This window comes from Elgaria multicarinata, chromosome 11, assembly GCF_023053635.1.
Source record: "Elgaria multicarinata webbii isolate HBS135686 ecotype San Diego chromosome 11, rElgMul1.1.pri, whole genome shotgun sequence".
Classification (NCBI taxonomy): domain Eukaryota; kingdom Metazoa; phylum Chordata; class Lepidosauria; order Squamata; family Anguidae; genus Elgaria; species Elgaria multicarinata.
This window is the reverse complement of record NC_086181.1, coordinates 46590728-46606932: the sequence shown is the minus strand read 5'-3', so window position 1 is coordinate 46606932 and position 16205 is coordinate 46590728. Positions and strand designations below refer to the sequence as shown.

Here is a 16205-nt window from a genome sequence, read left to right as displayed (position 1 = left end):
AACACAGTAGGGGTGTTTTTCCTTTGTGGGTTGGAGGGAAGTGTGAGAAAGCCATATCAGAGGTAATATTGCCAGATATGCCCTTGGTATCAATGCAAAGGACTCCATGAATGTTGGAGACGCACTGGAAAATCTGAAATGGGAATATTAAATGGACAAGGTTCTTTTTTCCCCCTTTTCTTTTTTTAAAGGAAGGGGAGAATCCTGTCCGTCAGGGTTATTCCTCCTCCAATCCATTCCATTCAGACATCTCATCCCATCCCATCCATTCAGCTCAGAATATTCTCAAGCCCTACCTGGAGATGCCGGGGATTGAACCGGAGATCTTTTACCTGCTGCTGAGCTACACATCCACCCATATCCCTCTCTTCCTGCTCTCTGCCACTACCTGGCTTCAGTTCTTGTGACTTGGAAGTCTTCCCATTCAGGTTCGTTTCTATGAAGATTCACGGCAGCTACCTTGAAACAAAGCCCTTCCCTTTTTTCCATTGGCTGAACTGCCATGATGTCACAACAGCTTCCACCACACAAAGACTACAAACAGTGTGGCTTCTGGGGAGGGAACGGGAAGATTTCTTTGGGTGGGAGGGTAGGGGTCACTTCACACAGAGCAGGAACAGGCCACCTGGGAGTCAGAGGTTTGGGGAGTTAAGGGGGCACCCCACAGATGCACAGCTCGCACGCCTGAGACACGCAAACCGATTGGAACATATTTATGCAGCTTCCTACTTGTCCTTTGCCTAGGTCAGCTATGACCATTAGCTCCAGCTGATCACACTGGGAAGTGTTCATAAGCCAGAATGTTCTGCATTCCTTATATTTTTCCTTATATTCCTTGTATTCCTCTGTATTTTCCAATTTGGTACCCTCTAGATGTGCTGCACTACAATACCCAGGATCATGGGAATTGTAGTCCAACACATCTGGAGGGCACCAGGTTGGAGAAGGCTGAAATACAGGCATGTTGGGGGTAGGCACGGTAGTAGCGCTTGTAGATTTTATAACCACCTTAATTAAAATCCATCTCAATGACTGCAAAAAAAAAAGCATCACACGAAGCAGACGATGGTTTTAAGCTCCCTTTTAAACCAGTGTTTCTCGACATCTCTTGCTTTAGTCCCCAAAAGACCGCCAGCCCTGCGGAGTGGGAAGCAGGAAGGCCTGCGCATCAAAACCCATTGGGAAACAAGCCAAATACGGCGATCGCCGCAAGAGAATCTCAGCATTTGCCGCCTAATCCAGTTTGAACATGCAATCCAGCTTCTTGTTCAAAAAGGGGAAACGCAGATCACCGCAGGAAGCTCAGGATGGCGACTGGGAGTCATCCCATAAAAGCAAAAGTGGCACTCGCTCACACCGACAGAGAACAGGGCTCCTTGACAGAACACAGAAGTTGCATTAACGGAGGGCAAACACAATACGGGTTTGTGGGAGGGACTGTTTAGCAGATCCGACAGAGCGCAAGAAACCTTGTACTGTGAAATTGCTTAGCACAGGAGTTTCTCCTCCTCCTCCTCCTCCTCCCCCACCACCACTGCCACCCCACCCCAAACCTGCGCCAGAGTTGCAGGAAGGCAAGACAAGCAGAAAGGCTCACATCCAGGCCGGTCCATGGAAAGACGCTTTGCAAAACACACACCAAGAGACACAGGAAAAACCAAACATTTCTACAAGCAAAGCCTCAGACATCAGAGGGTCCTGCAGCTGCGTGAACTGGAGACTTTTGATGTAATCATGTTTTATTTATTACTGTGCAAGTTGAGCAGGAAGAAGCAAGCAAAATCACCCAGAAAGCCGTGTCGGGTCGCCCCAAAGCAAACAGCATGCCCTGCACAATGCCCAAAGACTGTTTCTTGCAGGCAAGCATCCAGAGTGCTGCTTCCTACTCAAAAATGGCAAAAACTCTCTCCCAGCCCTTACCTGGGCAGGTAGGCACGCGCGACATCAACTAGCGATCTGTGGACTCCTGGAGGGTGCGACTTTAAGCCATGCAAAGCCCTACCAAGGTAGCCATCCCTTCACTTGAGGAAATGGCTTTTAAGCATTTTGTTCACACTGTGGCCAACCAGCTGCCCCAAAGAGAAGCTCACAAGCAGGGCACCAGGCAACAGCACCCTCCCACCCATGTTCCCCAACATCTGGCATCGAGAGAGACACGGTCTCTGATCCAGGAGGTAATATATAGCCATCACGCAGGATTACTAGCCATTGACAGCCTTCTCCGCCATGAATTGGTCTAATCCCCCTTTTTAAGTTTTCCAAGATGGTGACCATTATGGGATCCTGTGGCAGTGAGCTCCACGGTGTAACTTTGCACTGTGTGAAGGAGTCATTCCTTTTGTCTGTCCTCAATCTACAGACCATCAAATTCCATTATTCGGCCTTCAACCCTCCAAAGTTCTTTCGGGCTGAAGAGCAGGCTATTGAATACCAAAATAAAGAGAAACGTAAAAAGATATGGATCGATAAGCCATCCAGAAGCCAACATAACCAATCCCAGGAAATTAACAGATAAAACCATCTTTCTCCAAGACGTTGGCCAGGGGCTGCTGGTAAACCAATGAAAAAGCCAAATCTCCAACCAGGACTATTCCAAATTCTGTCCAGCAGAGACCACAGCAATTCACAAATCTAATCACAAAGCCAACATGGAACCACTTTTCCCAAAATCATTTGCCACACATAAAATGAGTTCGTATGTACAGGCATATGCAGAAACATCCATCAACACGGTACAGCTGTAAGATTGCAAAGATAAATCTTCCCACATACAACCTGGTGGAAGGACCTGATACGCTGGCACAAACCACACCCCTGACTTCTGATTGGTGACAGCCATTGGCTGTTCTGAACCTATATAAAGCTACGACAGAACCTCACCTCTGCAGAAGAGGAAGCTGTTCAGCATATGCTGGATGGTTCTGAACAGGATCCCAAATTAACCTCCAAACAACCTTGGGTATTGAGGTACCCCATATTTTTTTAAAAAAAATCGGAACAATATAAACAGATGCTTGATATGATGCCAGGAAACCAAGCTCAGAAGCAGGAAATTTAACATCTATTATGCTTATGCACAAAGTTTACGTAAAATGGCGTCCAAATGATCAGATTTCAAAAAGAGGCTAGGAACTAGAACCTGTTCAAAGCCTTAGGGAGGAAATTCTTGTTTATTACATTTATATTCCGCCCCATAGCCGAAGCTCTCTGGGCAGTTTACGAAGATTAAAAACATGGAAGATTTAAAAACCAATATACAAAGTTTAAAACCATAAAAACAGATTGGATACAATATCCGTTTCAAATAACTATTCTGGGTCAGTTAAAAACTCAACATATGCTGTTAAATTCCTGGGAGAAAAGTCTTGACCTGGTGCCGAAAAAATAACAATGATGGCACCAGGCAAGCCTCGTCAGGGAGATCGTTCCATAATTGGGAGGCCATCACTGAAAAGGCCCTCTCCCTTGTAGGTACCCAGAGGAGCACCTTAGATGTTGAGCGTAGTGTTTGGGTAGGTTCATGTCGGGAGAGGCGTTCCGTCAGGTATTGTGGTCCCAAGCCGTGTAAGGCTTTATAGGTCAAAATCAGCACCTTGAATCGGGCTTGGAAATGTACAGGCAGCCAATATAAGCGGGCCACAGTCAGACCTACATGTTTGAACCTTCTGGTTCCTGATATCAATCTGGACGCTGCATTTTGCACAAGCTGCAGCTTCCAAACTGTCTTCAAAGGCAGCCCTATGTAGAGTACAATGCAGTAATCTAACTTGGAGGTTACCAGAGTATGGACAACTGAAGCCAGGTTATCCCTGTCCAGATAGGGGTGGAGCTGGGCCACCAGCCAAAGTTGGTCGAAGGCACTCCATGCCACCGAGGCCACCGAGGGACAGAGATGGTTCTAGGAGAATCCCCAAGCTACGACCCTGCTCCTTCAGGGGGAGTGCAACCCCATCCAAAACAGATTGAACACCCTCCATCCGGTCAGAAGAACCACCCACTAACAGCATCTCAGTCTTGTCTGGATTGAGCTTCAGTTTATTAGCCCTCATCCAGTCCATTGTCACAGCCAGGCACCGGTTCAGCACATCCACAGCCTCACCTGATGAAGATGAGAAGGAGAAGTAGAGCTGCGTGTCATCAGCTTACCGATGACAGCGCACTCAAAAACTCCGGATGACCGCACCCAACGGTTTCATGGAAACATTGAACAACCTGGGGGACAAGACTGACCCCTGCGGGACCCCGTACTGGAGAATCCACAGGGCCGAGCGATGTCCCCCAAGCACCACCTTCTGGAGCCGACCCACCAAGTAGGAGCGGAACCACTGCAATGCAGTGTCTCCCATTCCCAACTCAGACAGTTGTCCCAGAAGGATACCACGGTCAATGGTATCGGAAGCCATTGAGAGATCAAGGAGAATCAATGGAGTCGCAGTGCCGCTGTCCCTCTCCCGACATAGGTCACCGTGCAGGGTGACCGAGGCTGTCCTCCTGCCAAAGCCAGGCCTGAACCCCGGCTGAAATCAGGCAAGCCAAAGAGCGAGGAGGGTTTTGCAGCTCGCTAGGGTGCTGGGGGTGACACCAAAGGAGAATCTTGCAGCCTCCAGATGCGTGGGGCTACAAATCCCAGAATCCCCCAGCCAGCAGAGCTGGCTGGGGGATTCTGGGGCTTGTAGTCCCACGCATCTGGAGGCTGACGGGTTCGAGAAAGCTGTATCAAAGCAATAAGAAAGGCTTATCGCAATGAAGGCTAGAGCCACGTGCAAGGATTTTAGCTGGCTGGTCCCGTTTCCCCCCCCCCCCCCCGGTTTGGCTTGAGCGTAAAATGTTTCCCCATCTGCCCACCCCCACCCCCAATCCTCAACAGTCCTCCCCCACTTCCACCATGCTCTCCCCCACCCCTGGCCTGCCAGAGGGCCCTCGAGCGTTGCGCCAACCCGCAACACACCCACCCACACACACCATGTTTTCACACAACACACTCTTGGCACCTTGGGGACCCCTCCCCTCTCCCCCCTCTCTCTCCTTTGATCTTCTCTTTCCAGCTGCAAGGAGGAAAGAAGATGTCAGGCAGAGGCGGAGGGGGGGGGAGATTGGGGATAGGGAGGGGGGCATGGTGACATCTCTTCCTGGGGGTGAGCCTGGGGCAAGGTTTGGGGAGGCCGTGTTGTGGGGGAGGGAGGGTTAGGGGTGTGTGGTTCGTTCTTTTTCCACCTCTCCCCGGCTTGCTTCCTCTGCTCTTTCTCAGCCTTTCTTGGCCCGCGGCAGCCTTATGGCAACCCGTCTTCAGGCAGGCAGCAGCAGATTAAAGAGCGTAATCCCAGGTTCAGCAGCACGCCAGGACTTTGCGAGGATGCCGGCCTCAGCCTGGCAAAGATTAAAGTCGGCTCAGGGCATCTTCTCCCCCCCCTCCCCCCCTCCCCAGCATCAGCACCACAAAAGCTCTTCCCTGTCCACTGAAAGGCGGAGGACCCCCACCCCACCCCACCCCACCCGGGAACCCAACGCCCCGCACCGCGAGGGGGACCCAGCCAAAGCCCTGGGTTCGAAGGCCGCGGCGGCAGCAGGGCCTTCAGGGGCTGGGCTGGGCGGCGAGGATTTCCCCCGCCCGCCCCACCCAGCGCCCGCGCAGGATGCGACCAGGCCCCAGGGGAGGACCGGGGCGCTGGAACCGGGGCGCGGCTCAGGCCAAGGCAGGCAGCCTGGGCGGGAGCGCGCCGGTCCGTGGCCGGAGCGCGAACCCCGGGCGGGGGGCGCGCAGGCAGGCAGGCAGGCAGGCAGGCGCCAAGGGCGCAGCGGGCCTCCCCAGGAGAGGCTCCGCCGGAGAGGTCGGCGCCGAGCAGGCCACGACCCGGCGCTGGGCGCACGACCCCCCCTCCGGGCGCGCGCCTGGCCCGCTCCCCCGCCGCCCCCCGCGGGTGGGGGTCCCTGGGCCCCCCGCTCCGTCCCTGCCCTCCCTCCCGGCCGCGGCGGCGGCGGCGGCGGCGGGGCCCGATCCCTGCTCCGTACCTTGCAGCCGAAGACCAGCGAGAGGGTCCGGTTGCTGCAGGTGACCTTGCACTGGCAGAGGACGGGCGAGAAGCAGCCCAGCTTGCGGAACGGGGGGGACACGCCGTTCAGGCCCATCCCCCTCGCGCCCCCCGCCCGCCGGACCCCATCGGCTACGCGCCGCCGCCGCCGCCGCCGCCGGGCCAGGGCCAGCGCCGCCGCCGCCCGCTCGCCATCGCCCCGCCGCCGCCGCCGCCGCCGCCCCGCACCTGCGCCGCGCTCCGCCCTCGCCGCCGCCGCCCGCAAGCCAGGCCGGCCCCGCTGCAGCCGCCGCCCGTCCGCCCGCCCCTCCGCCCTAATCCCCTCCCTCCCTCCTCCTCCTCCCCCTCCCCTCGCAAGGCCAGCCTCCCGGGCAGAAGGCGAGCCGCGCCTGCCGGGCACCTGCACGGATCGGGGCCGCGAGACTCGAACTGGGGGGGGGTCTCCTCCAGTCCGGGTCAGCCCCCGGCGCGCCCACCCGCTTCTCCATCCGCGGCAGGGCAGGGCCCTAGCCTTCCCCCAACCTGGTGCTGTCCAGACGGATTCCGACGCCCATCGTCCCCAGTCAGCAGGGCCCACGGTCGGGAATGATGGTTGTTGGAGTTCCAACACATGTGGAACTATTGGGGAAAACCGCTTTAGAAATTGCACGCCAGCCCTCCGCCTGTGGTGGACTCAAACTCCCATGGTCCGCCAGCCAGCTGCGGCCAGGGTCAGGTATAATGGGAGCTGTTGTTTTCCCGTGCATCTGGAGGGTACCAAGGTGAGGAAGGCTGCCCGGGCAACCAGCCCCCTTCAGAGGTGCCAGGGCTGCCTCCGAAGAAGGATCCATCTAAGGCCGCCCTCCAGAGAGCCCTGCGGCTGGATCACCGTGCGTGGCCAGCAACTGATTCACTACAGTAGCCAGCCATGAAGGCAAAAGACACGCACGCACACCCCACTCCAATCTCTAGCATTCACAGGTAGCCAGTCCCCAGAGATGGAAGCCCTGGGTTTCCCCAGCTGTGGGCCGGCCTCCGCAATTTGGCCTTTATGAGCTTAGCTGTGGCTCCCAGCTCTTCACCCTCCCCAGGAGAGGTTCCTGCCTCATCAACTCACCTGACTTCAAAGCCCTATGAAGAGAGCCGGAAAGAACTGGGCATGTTTAGCCTGGAGAACAGAAGAGTCAGGCGAGACATGAGAGCACTCTTCAAAGACTTAAAAGGTTGTCACACAGAGGAGGGCCAGGATCTCTTCTCGATCCTCCCAGAGTGCAGGACATGGAATAACGGGCTCAAGTTAAAGGAAGCCAGATTCCAGCTGGACATCAGGAAAAACTTCCTGACTGTTAGAGCAGTACGACAATGGAATCAGTTACCTAGGGAGGTTGTGGGCTCTCCCACACTAGAGGCCTTCAAGAGGCAGCTGGACAACCATCTGTCAGGGATGCTTTAGGGTGGATTCCTGCATTGAGTGGGGGGTTGGACTCGATGTCCTTGTAGGCCCCTTCCAACTCTGCCATTCTATGATTCTAGGGTGGTGGTGGGCCAGGAAGGAAGCATTGGCAGGACCTCGCATTGATCAGGGGGTTGGACTCGACGGCCTTTTAGGCCCCTTCCAATTCTACTATTCTATGATCCATGCACATCCTTTCACTCATCTGTTCCCCACTTCATCCTTCCCAATCTCTTTGAACCACCCGTCCATCTGAACGAAAAAGACCCTCCTCACCCATTCCCAGTTTCTCGCTCTCCATCAATGGAGGGGGCTGGACTTGATGGCCTCACAGACCCCTTCCAACTCTACTATTCTAGGATTCCGCCTCACCTGGCACCACCACATCCTGTCCGTGGATGCACACCAAGCCCCCGCGTCTGTTTCTGCCTCTGCTTCCAGATGGAACCTCTTTAGATTCCAAGCCAACACTTAAAACCAAGACAATTCAATACCCCACAATATGACACACAATGTTATTCATTGGCTGAGAGCGCAACCCTAAGCATGTTTAGACAGGGGGAAAAGCCTGAGAAGTCCCACTGCAACCACATATCGCTTCTCCTGTGTTTACTCCTGCCTCTCTGCCTCCGTTGTTACTCTTGACTCCGGTTTTAGACTCCATGCCTATTTTATTTCTTTTTAACCGGAAAAAAAGTTCTTTCAAAGTTGCCGTTTCCCTCCCCAAATCAGGGGCAAATTGTTACAGAGGTGTAGAATGGAGAAATTAAGCTCGTTTTCAAGCTAAAAGCGTCTGTTCTAAATCTCCATTGCAGTTTGCCTCTGAATTTCAGTGGGAAACCACAATGTTTAAAAAACACAACTTTTCAAAAGTGCGGGGCCATGACTGCCGGGGGGGGGAGGGAGGGGGGAACTAGCCCCAGGACTGCCTGACGTTGCCGAACCCTGGTCTAATTGCCATGGAATTGTTTTTCGATATATTGCTATGTTTATCGGATAGAACAGTTTATTTCTATGTTCCTTTGGAACGAATTAGGTTGCTTTGAGCTCAGTTTAGCATGTGATATAAACGTATTCAAAGAAAACCACACGTGAGACCATCAGCTTTTCTGCGGCCTCTGCTCCTTCCCTGGAAACCCCCTTCCTTTGCAAGCAGCCAGCTGGCTTTGCCCGCAGATAAAACCTTGTAGACAACGCCTCGGACGGCTTAATCAGAAATATTCACATCCACAATAGGATTAGAACAGCAGATGCCAGAGAAGAAAGTGTGGCCGGTGGCGGAGGAGACCACAGAATTTCATGCTGGCTGGGCCCATGCCAAGTGCAAATGTCTCGTCTGCTTGCCACATCCTCTGTCACTGTCTTCCCCAATCTGGCGCACTCCAGATGTGTCAGACTACACACCTACACTTCTATCATCCCCAGCCAGCACGACCAACTCCCCCCTCCCCCCACCAACCAGCTGGAGAGCAGGAAGCTGGAAAAGACTGTTCCGTCACCTATAGTTTTCGTGTGTATTCACTTATTAGTTGCACTTTTAAATGACACTTCTCCGGGAAGTGTACAATCTATCCATGTATATATTAAAATAATTCATGCATCTGATGAACTGGGAAATGAAAGTTTGTGCCAGAATAAACTTGTTAGTCTTTAAGTTGCCACAGAATTCTTCGTTATTTTTGCTGCAAAAGGCTAACCTGACTAACTGTTCTGGAAATTAAAATATTAGTAATTTTTATTTAAAGGGAAGTTTTATTTTCGGGGTGGTGGTTGTTACTGTGATGTGTGCGCGTGTGTGCATGTTGTACTCATTTTAGAGAGGAGAATTGCCGCTGCCTCCCTGCAAAATCCTTTAGAAAACTAAAATCCTTCTGCCTGCAAAACAGATGTTTGACTACTGGACTACATCTATGAGAATGGCATCACCCCCACACCAAAGATTACATGTAACATCTTTCCTCTGATTCATATTCGTCGAGGTTTGAAAATACAAAGACACACACACACACACACACACGGAGACCCCCTGGTGTAGAATTTGATACGCCTCAATTTAAACCAATGCATCAAAGGCAGTGGAGGCTGGTGGCTCCGATGTCAGTGGGGCGGCAAAGCACCTTGGATCGCTCCTTTACAATTCTGACTTAAAGCTGGAGCACATTCACCACTCAACTGATATAGGAGTCACCCGCCTCCACGGGTCCAACATAAAGTCAGGCGGGGTTCCCATCCGGAATTACAAACTCTGGGCTTGCATGTATTCCTTATTAGAAACGTGTCAAATTGGGTCTCCCTCGTTAGCTTGGAAGACTGTTCAAAATCACAGAAAATCACAGATAAACACAGAGGAGTTTGTTATGCACGATGGAGGGGCGTGTGTCATCATAACTGCACCCAGGGTGGGCTGGGGAGTGCCTTGGAAGGGGTGTCTGTTTCCACAGAAGTTCCTCAAAAGAGCTGCAGTCCACAGGGTTGGGCCAAGCTGCTGGGCAGAGGAGACGCGCTGTCCTAGTGCTGGTCCTGCAGGGGGCACCAACTGCCCAGCTACAGCGCGCTTGTCCTCCAGTGATGATCACAGAGTCCAAACGCAGCGCTGTCCTCACAAGCCGGGAAAGCGGCAGGGATTAGTGCTCAGGCCACTTGGCTCAGAGTCCTATATAAACTCGGGCCCTCTGTCTGGGCCTGAACCATAGAATGGTAGAGTTGGAAGGGGCCTACAAGGCCATCGAGTCCAACCCCCTGCTCAATGCAGGAATCCACCCTAAAGCATCCCTGACAGAGGGTTGTCCAGCTGCCTCTTGAAGGCCTCGAGTGTGCGATAGCCCACAACCTCCCTAGGTCACTGGTTCCATTGTCGTACTGCTCTAACAGTCAGGAAGTTTTTCCTGATGTCCAGACGGACTCTGGCTTCCTGTCACTTGAGCCCATTATTCCGTGTCCTGCACTCTGGGAGGATTGAGAAGACATCCTAACCCTCCTCTGTGTGACAACCTTTTAAGTATTTGAAGAGTGCTATCATGTCTCCCCTCCATCTTCTCTTCTCCAAGCTAAACCTGCCCAGTTATTTCAGTCTCTCTTCATAGGGCTTTGCTTCCAGACCCCTGATCATCCTGGTTGCCCTCCTCTGAACACGCTCCAGCTTGTCTGCATCCTTCTTGAAGTGTGGAGCCCAGAACTGGACACAATACTCTAGATGAGGCCTAACCAGGGCCGAATAGAGAGGAACCAGTACCTCATGCGATTTGGAAGCTATACTTCTATTAATGCAGCCCAAAACAGCATTTGCCTTTCTTGCAGCCATATCGCACTGTTGGCTCATATTCAGCTTGTGATCTACAACAATTCCAAGATCCTTCTCGTTTCTAGTATTGCTGAGCCAAGAATCCCCCATCTTGTAACTGCCTTTGGTTTCTATTTCCTAGATGTAGAACTTGGCACCAGTTTGGCCTTGTCACCTCACCACTGCCCAATTCTTCCCAGCCCCTTCTCCACCTTCTCATTTGGACTTCAGTGTTAGGGTAGGGTGACCATATGAAAAGGAGGACAGGGCTGCTGTATCTTTAACAGTACTGTAAAAAAGGGAATTTCAGCAGGTGTCAATTGAAGAGGGTGAAATTCCCTCTTCATCACAACAGTTAAAGCTACACTAGCTGTAGTAGAGTGGCCAGATAGCAAAAGAGGGCAGGGCTTCTGCAGCTTTAACTGTTGTGATGAAGAGGGAATCTCACCCTCTTCAATTGACACCTGCTGAAATCCCCTTTTCTATATTACTGTTAAAGATACAGGAGCCCTGCCCTCCTTTTCATATGGTCACCCTATGTTAGGGCAGCAAGGCGACAGAGACTATGCTATGGATTTTAGAAGAGGTCCTGGGATGGGAATGCCTCTCCTGGCTACCACAAGGCAAGCCACCTGCAGCTTCAGCCACCTCACCTGCAATACGGGGGTGGGGGAAGGGGGGAGTCTTACATGACGGCCTGCTTACAAAGCGGTCGCAAGGAATCTTGGCATCACCCACTTTGGACCCTTGAAAAAAGACTTCCTCAGTCTGGTGCACTCCAGATGCATTAGATTGCAACTCCCATAAGCTCCAGCCAGCCCTTTGCCAAGCTGGCGCCCTCCAAGGATGCTAACTTGCAACCCCCCATCATCCCCAGCCATGGCCATGCTGGCTGGGAATTATGGGAGTTGTGGTCCATCGCCTCTCGAGGGTGTCAGGTTGGCAAAGTCTACTCTAAAACACTAAACAAGATGTTAAGGATCATAATTCCTCACCAGAGCAGGAGTGTGGAAATTAGGGGTGTGCACGGACCCCCCGCTCCGCCCCGCGGGCCGATCCAAAAATTTTGGATCGGCCCGCTCCGCTCCGTGCAGCTCTGCCCATAGTCCTCTCCTCTTCGCTGCGGAGCTCCGGCACTGAATCGGAGCTCCGCAGTGGAGGGGAGTGGCGCCAGGTAAGGCCCCCCTCCCTCCTCTCCCTTACCTGCGTCCGTCCGCGGTCCCTTGGCTTCTTCAATTGAGCCCGTGGCTCAACCAGGAAGTCTAGGCCGCAAGGGGGTTTACCGGGCCCTGCCGCTGTCGCCGCATGGGCGACAGCAACACCGGCAGGGCCGGGTAAACCCCACTTACCTTTCTTGCGGAGCTCTGGATCGAGGTGAAGGATCCGCCTTCACCTCGATCCTCTTCGCAGTGCTCCACTGGCCCCCCAATCCTCTTCGCCTCCGCTTTAAGGGGAGGCGAAGCACCCCGCTCCGCTTCTAATTCGCCGGTCTGATTAGAAGCGGAGCACATCCCTAGTGGAAATACAGTACCCATCCTCCTCTGCTTTCAACTCAGCTGGTGGTGAATTCAGATTCTCACCATCCCCACCCTGGCCTCTGCGGAGATATGCACCTTTTCGTGCCCCCAAGGACAGCAACATTGGCCAATCACGAGGTGCCCTTACACCTGTTCACAAACTCAGGTGGGAATTTGCAATGCCCAGGCCCTGGTCTGTTACATCAATGCAAAAACACTTGGCAAAATACTTTGCCAACGACTGAGTGGAGTTGGGATGCATTTTGCAGCGGGCAGAACCTGCTTCCAAAAACAATGAGCTGGACTTTAAACAGATGCTAGGTGGAAAGAGAAAACCCTGAAAAACTTCATCCCTTTTGCCTACTTAGTTCAGAGAAAACTTTTATTACATCTTAGCAGGTAGATAGTTGAGATCTAACGTTCTGCAAGCAGCAGCAGTCAAAAAGAGAATTCGGCGTTTTAAATCTAGTATTAAAACCTTAATGTGGGACTAAGTGACACTTTGGCCCAGTTCAGAAGACTCCTTAAACCACGGCTTTAACTATGGTGAATAAAGCAAAAGGCCTTATTCACCATAGCTGTGGTTTAAAGTGTCTTCTGAACACAGACCAGCTGGCTTAACCCCCGTGATATTTACAATATTTACAATACTTATATACTGCTCCCCAGTCAAAATTTCCCCATTCAGTGATATGGCGCTGGAGGGTGTGTCAATAGGCTGGATCTTTGTCTTTGCCTGCAGCAGTGTTTACAATGCTGAGTTCACTGAATGTGAAATTTATAGAATCATAGAATCGCAGAGTTGGAAGGGGCCTACAAGGCCATCAAGTCCAACCCCCTGCTCAATGCAGGAATCCACCCTAAAGCATCCCTGACAGATGGTTGTCCAGCTGCCTCTTGAAGGCCTCTAGTGTGGGAGAGCCCACAACCTCCCTAGGTAGCTGATTCCATTGTCGTACTGCTCTAACAATCAGGAAGTTTTTCCTGTTGTCCAGCCGGAATCTGGCCTCCTTTAACTTGAGCCCATTATTCCGTGTCCTGCACTCTGGGAGGATCAAGAAGAGATCCTGGCCCTCCTCTGTGTGACAACCTTTCAAGTCTTTGAAGAGTGCTCTCATGTCTCCCCTCCATCCTCTCTTAAGAGAGAGGATTGCACCATGGCTGGTGATTTGTGAGCATCTTCAATCCATTGTTCCCACACCTTCCGCACACACATTTCCCAGTACTATGCAGAGGGCCACCTCCCTATACAGCAGCCTTCCCCAACCTGGTGCCCTCCAGATGTTTTGGACTACAGCTCCCAAGATCCCCCAGCCAGCAGTTCTGGGGGGGGGAGTGCAAAAAAGGGCAACTAAAATGATCCAGGGGCTGGAGCAAATCCCCTATGAGGGAAGGTTACAACAGCTGGAATTGTTCAGCTGGGGAGGGAGGGAAAGGAGGCTGAGGGGAGACATGATAGTGGTGTACAAAAGTATGCATGGTGTGGAGAATGTGGAGAGGGAAACATTTTTCTCCTTCTCCCATAATACTAGAACCCGGGGTCACCCCATGAAGCTGATTGGTGGGAAAATCAGGACAAATAAAAGGAAGGACTTCTTCACACAGTGCAGAGTTAAACTATGGAACTCACTACCACCAGATGTAGTGATGGCCACCAATTTGGGTAGCTTTAAAATGGGGCTGGATAAATTCCTGGAGGAGAAGGCTATCCATGGCTTGTAGGCCTGATGGTTATGTGCTACCTCCAGTATCCGAGGCAGCAAGCCTGTGTGCACCAGTTGCTGGGGAACATGGGGGGGAGGTTGCTGTTGCACTCAAGTCCTGCTTTGTCGGTCCCTGGTGACGGCTGGTTGGCCACTGCGTGAACAGAGTGCTAGATGGACCCTTGGCCTGATCCAGCATCAGGGCTCTTCTGAAGTTGCACTCCTTTGGGAGCCAGGTGAAAACCCTTTTATTTCCCCAGTATTTTAGCATTTTACCGTCCTAGTCTTTTAACTCTGCTATTTTAACTCTGTGTTTTAAATCTCTGCATTGCTGCTCAGTTTTATCCTGGTTGTACTTTTATATTGTGGTTTAAGTTTCCATAGTTTATACTTTAAGCTGTACTTCATGGTTTTGATTTTTGTGAAACACCTAGAGAGCTTCATCTATGAGGTGGTACAGAAATTAAATTAATTAATAAACAGTGCTACTTAGAGTAGACCCATTGAAATGAATGGGGCTGAAGTTACAACTATCTCAAGTCGCATTCATTTCAATGAATCTACTCTAAGTAGGACTAACATGGAATACAATGCATTGTATTCAAGGAGATGGGGAGGGATTGGGGCCCCCATCTCAAATTAAGCCCCTGGTCCATCACATTCCAGACGCTCACTCTGCCATCACACACTGGTGCTAATTTTCTAATTCATTTGTCTGAACCTGCAGGACAGCTGGAGAAAAAAGTGTCTCTGAGCACGTGCAAAGAGCCTTTTGCTAAATCAACGAATACATACCGCCAGGCCCGTCTCTGTGAGATTCAGGCAACAGAGGGTTTAAATCACCCTTCTCCAGAGTTGCCAACTATTTCCTCCTTCCTCTGTCCTTCCTCCCTACAGCTGTGTCGGCCAGTCGTGGTCTGCGTGGGCTATTCTAAGCTCATTAATCCTTTGGGTTAATCAGAGATTCAACCCACCCCTCTCCCCGGGGAGACAAGAGACGGCTACACCCCCTTCTTCCTCCGGCAGAGCAGGCCACGGAGAAGCAGCTGTATCTCCCACACAGCTGTACACCCACAAAAACCAGCCACACGCAGCAGTATCCAGACCGCAAGTACGCAAACGCAGCCCCGCCGTGACATGTTGTACCACTACACAATCAAAGGACGCCGCTTCATCTGCACTTCCGCACAAACAGCGACACAACGGCACAGTATGGATCTCCTTACTCAAGCCCCCAAGGTGGGCTTCCCCAGCCTGGTGGTCTCTGGATGTGTTGGACTACAAGTCACATCATTCCCAACCAGCAGGGCCATTGGCTAGCTGGGAATGATGGGGGTTGCAGTCCAACACATCTCGAGGCTACCAGCTTAAGGGATGCTGCCCTGCAGTGATCATATAAGCCAAGCCATTTTAACGGCACTACACCACTGAATGAACACAAAACCTGCTGCCGTCACGCATGTCTGAACGGGGATTCTGAGAACTTTTGGATTAGGAACACAGGGAACCAATGCCTGCTACCCTGATCCATTTCATGGCGATGCCACCAGGGCCTGAACCGGGCACCTTCAGCCTGCAAATCAGGGCCTCTGCTACGGAGCCCCTCCCCACATTATTATTCACATAATTATTACTAATATTAGCATTAGCATTAATTTAATTTCTATTCTGCCTGGTAGCCAATGCTCCCTGGGCGGTTCACGGAAAAATTACAAACCACAAATACAGTGCAAGGTAATAAAACAGAGCATAACATTTTTTTTAACATGCAACATTTAAAACAATTTATACAGCTCAATTTCAGTAAGAAACTAGACTGGATAAAGACAGCTGACTTAAATGCCTGACCGTATGCCGATAAATGCCTGGGAGTAGAGGGCGCCCTTAACCTGGCACTGAAAAGACTGTGCTGGTGCCAGGTGGGACTCTGTGGGGAGATCGCTCCGTAACTGAGGGGCCACCACGGAGAAAGCCCTCTCCCTCATTGCCACCTTCCGAGACTTCGGAGGAGGCATTCGGAGGAAGGCCTTGGATGTTGATGTGTTGGACTACAATTCCCATCATTCCCAGCCGGCATGGCCATTCTGGGAGTTGCAAACCAATGCATCTGGAAAGTCCCAGCTGGAGGGACCTGCCACGTTAACTCAGAGCCTCACAAACTATGCAGTTCTTTGGAAGGGAGCCCGTTCACACATCCAAGTTCAAGGCACTGTGGGTTGCTGAATAAGGCGTTGAAAGAAAGAT

General features: G+C 51.9%; 1 protein-coding gene across 4 annotated transcripts in view; it reads right to left on the bottom strand.

Annotated features, from left to right (window-relative positions):
* Positions 1 to 16205, bottom strand: part of DLG4 (discs large MAGUK scaffold protein 4) — a 121345-nt gene that overhangs the window by 57443 nt on the left and 47697 nt on the right. Inside the window, exon 1 of one of the 4 annotated variants that reach the window (XM_063138638.1) lies at positions 6010 to 6121. The exons of the other annotated variants lie outside the window; for them this stretch is intronic. The gene's annotated coding sequence lies outside the window, so the exon portion shown is untranslated. Of the gene's footprint in view, positions 1 to 6009; positions 6122 to 16205 lie in introns of those variants that run through there. 4 annotated transcript variants of the gene reach the window in all.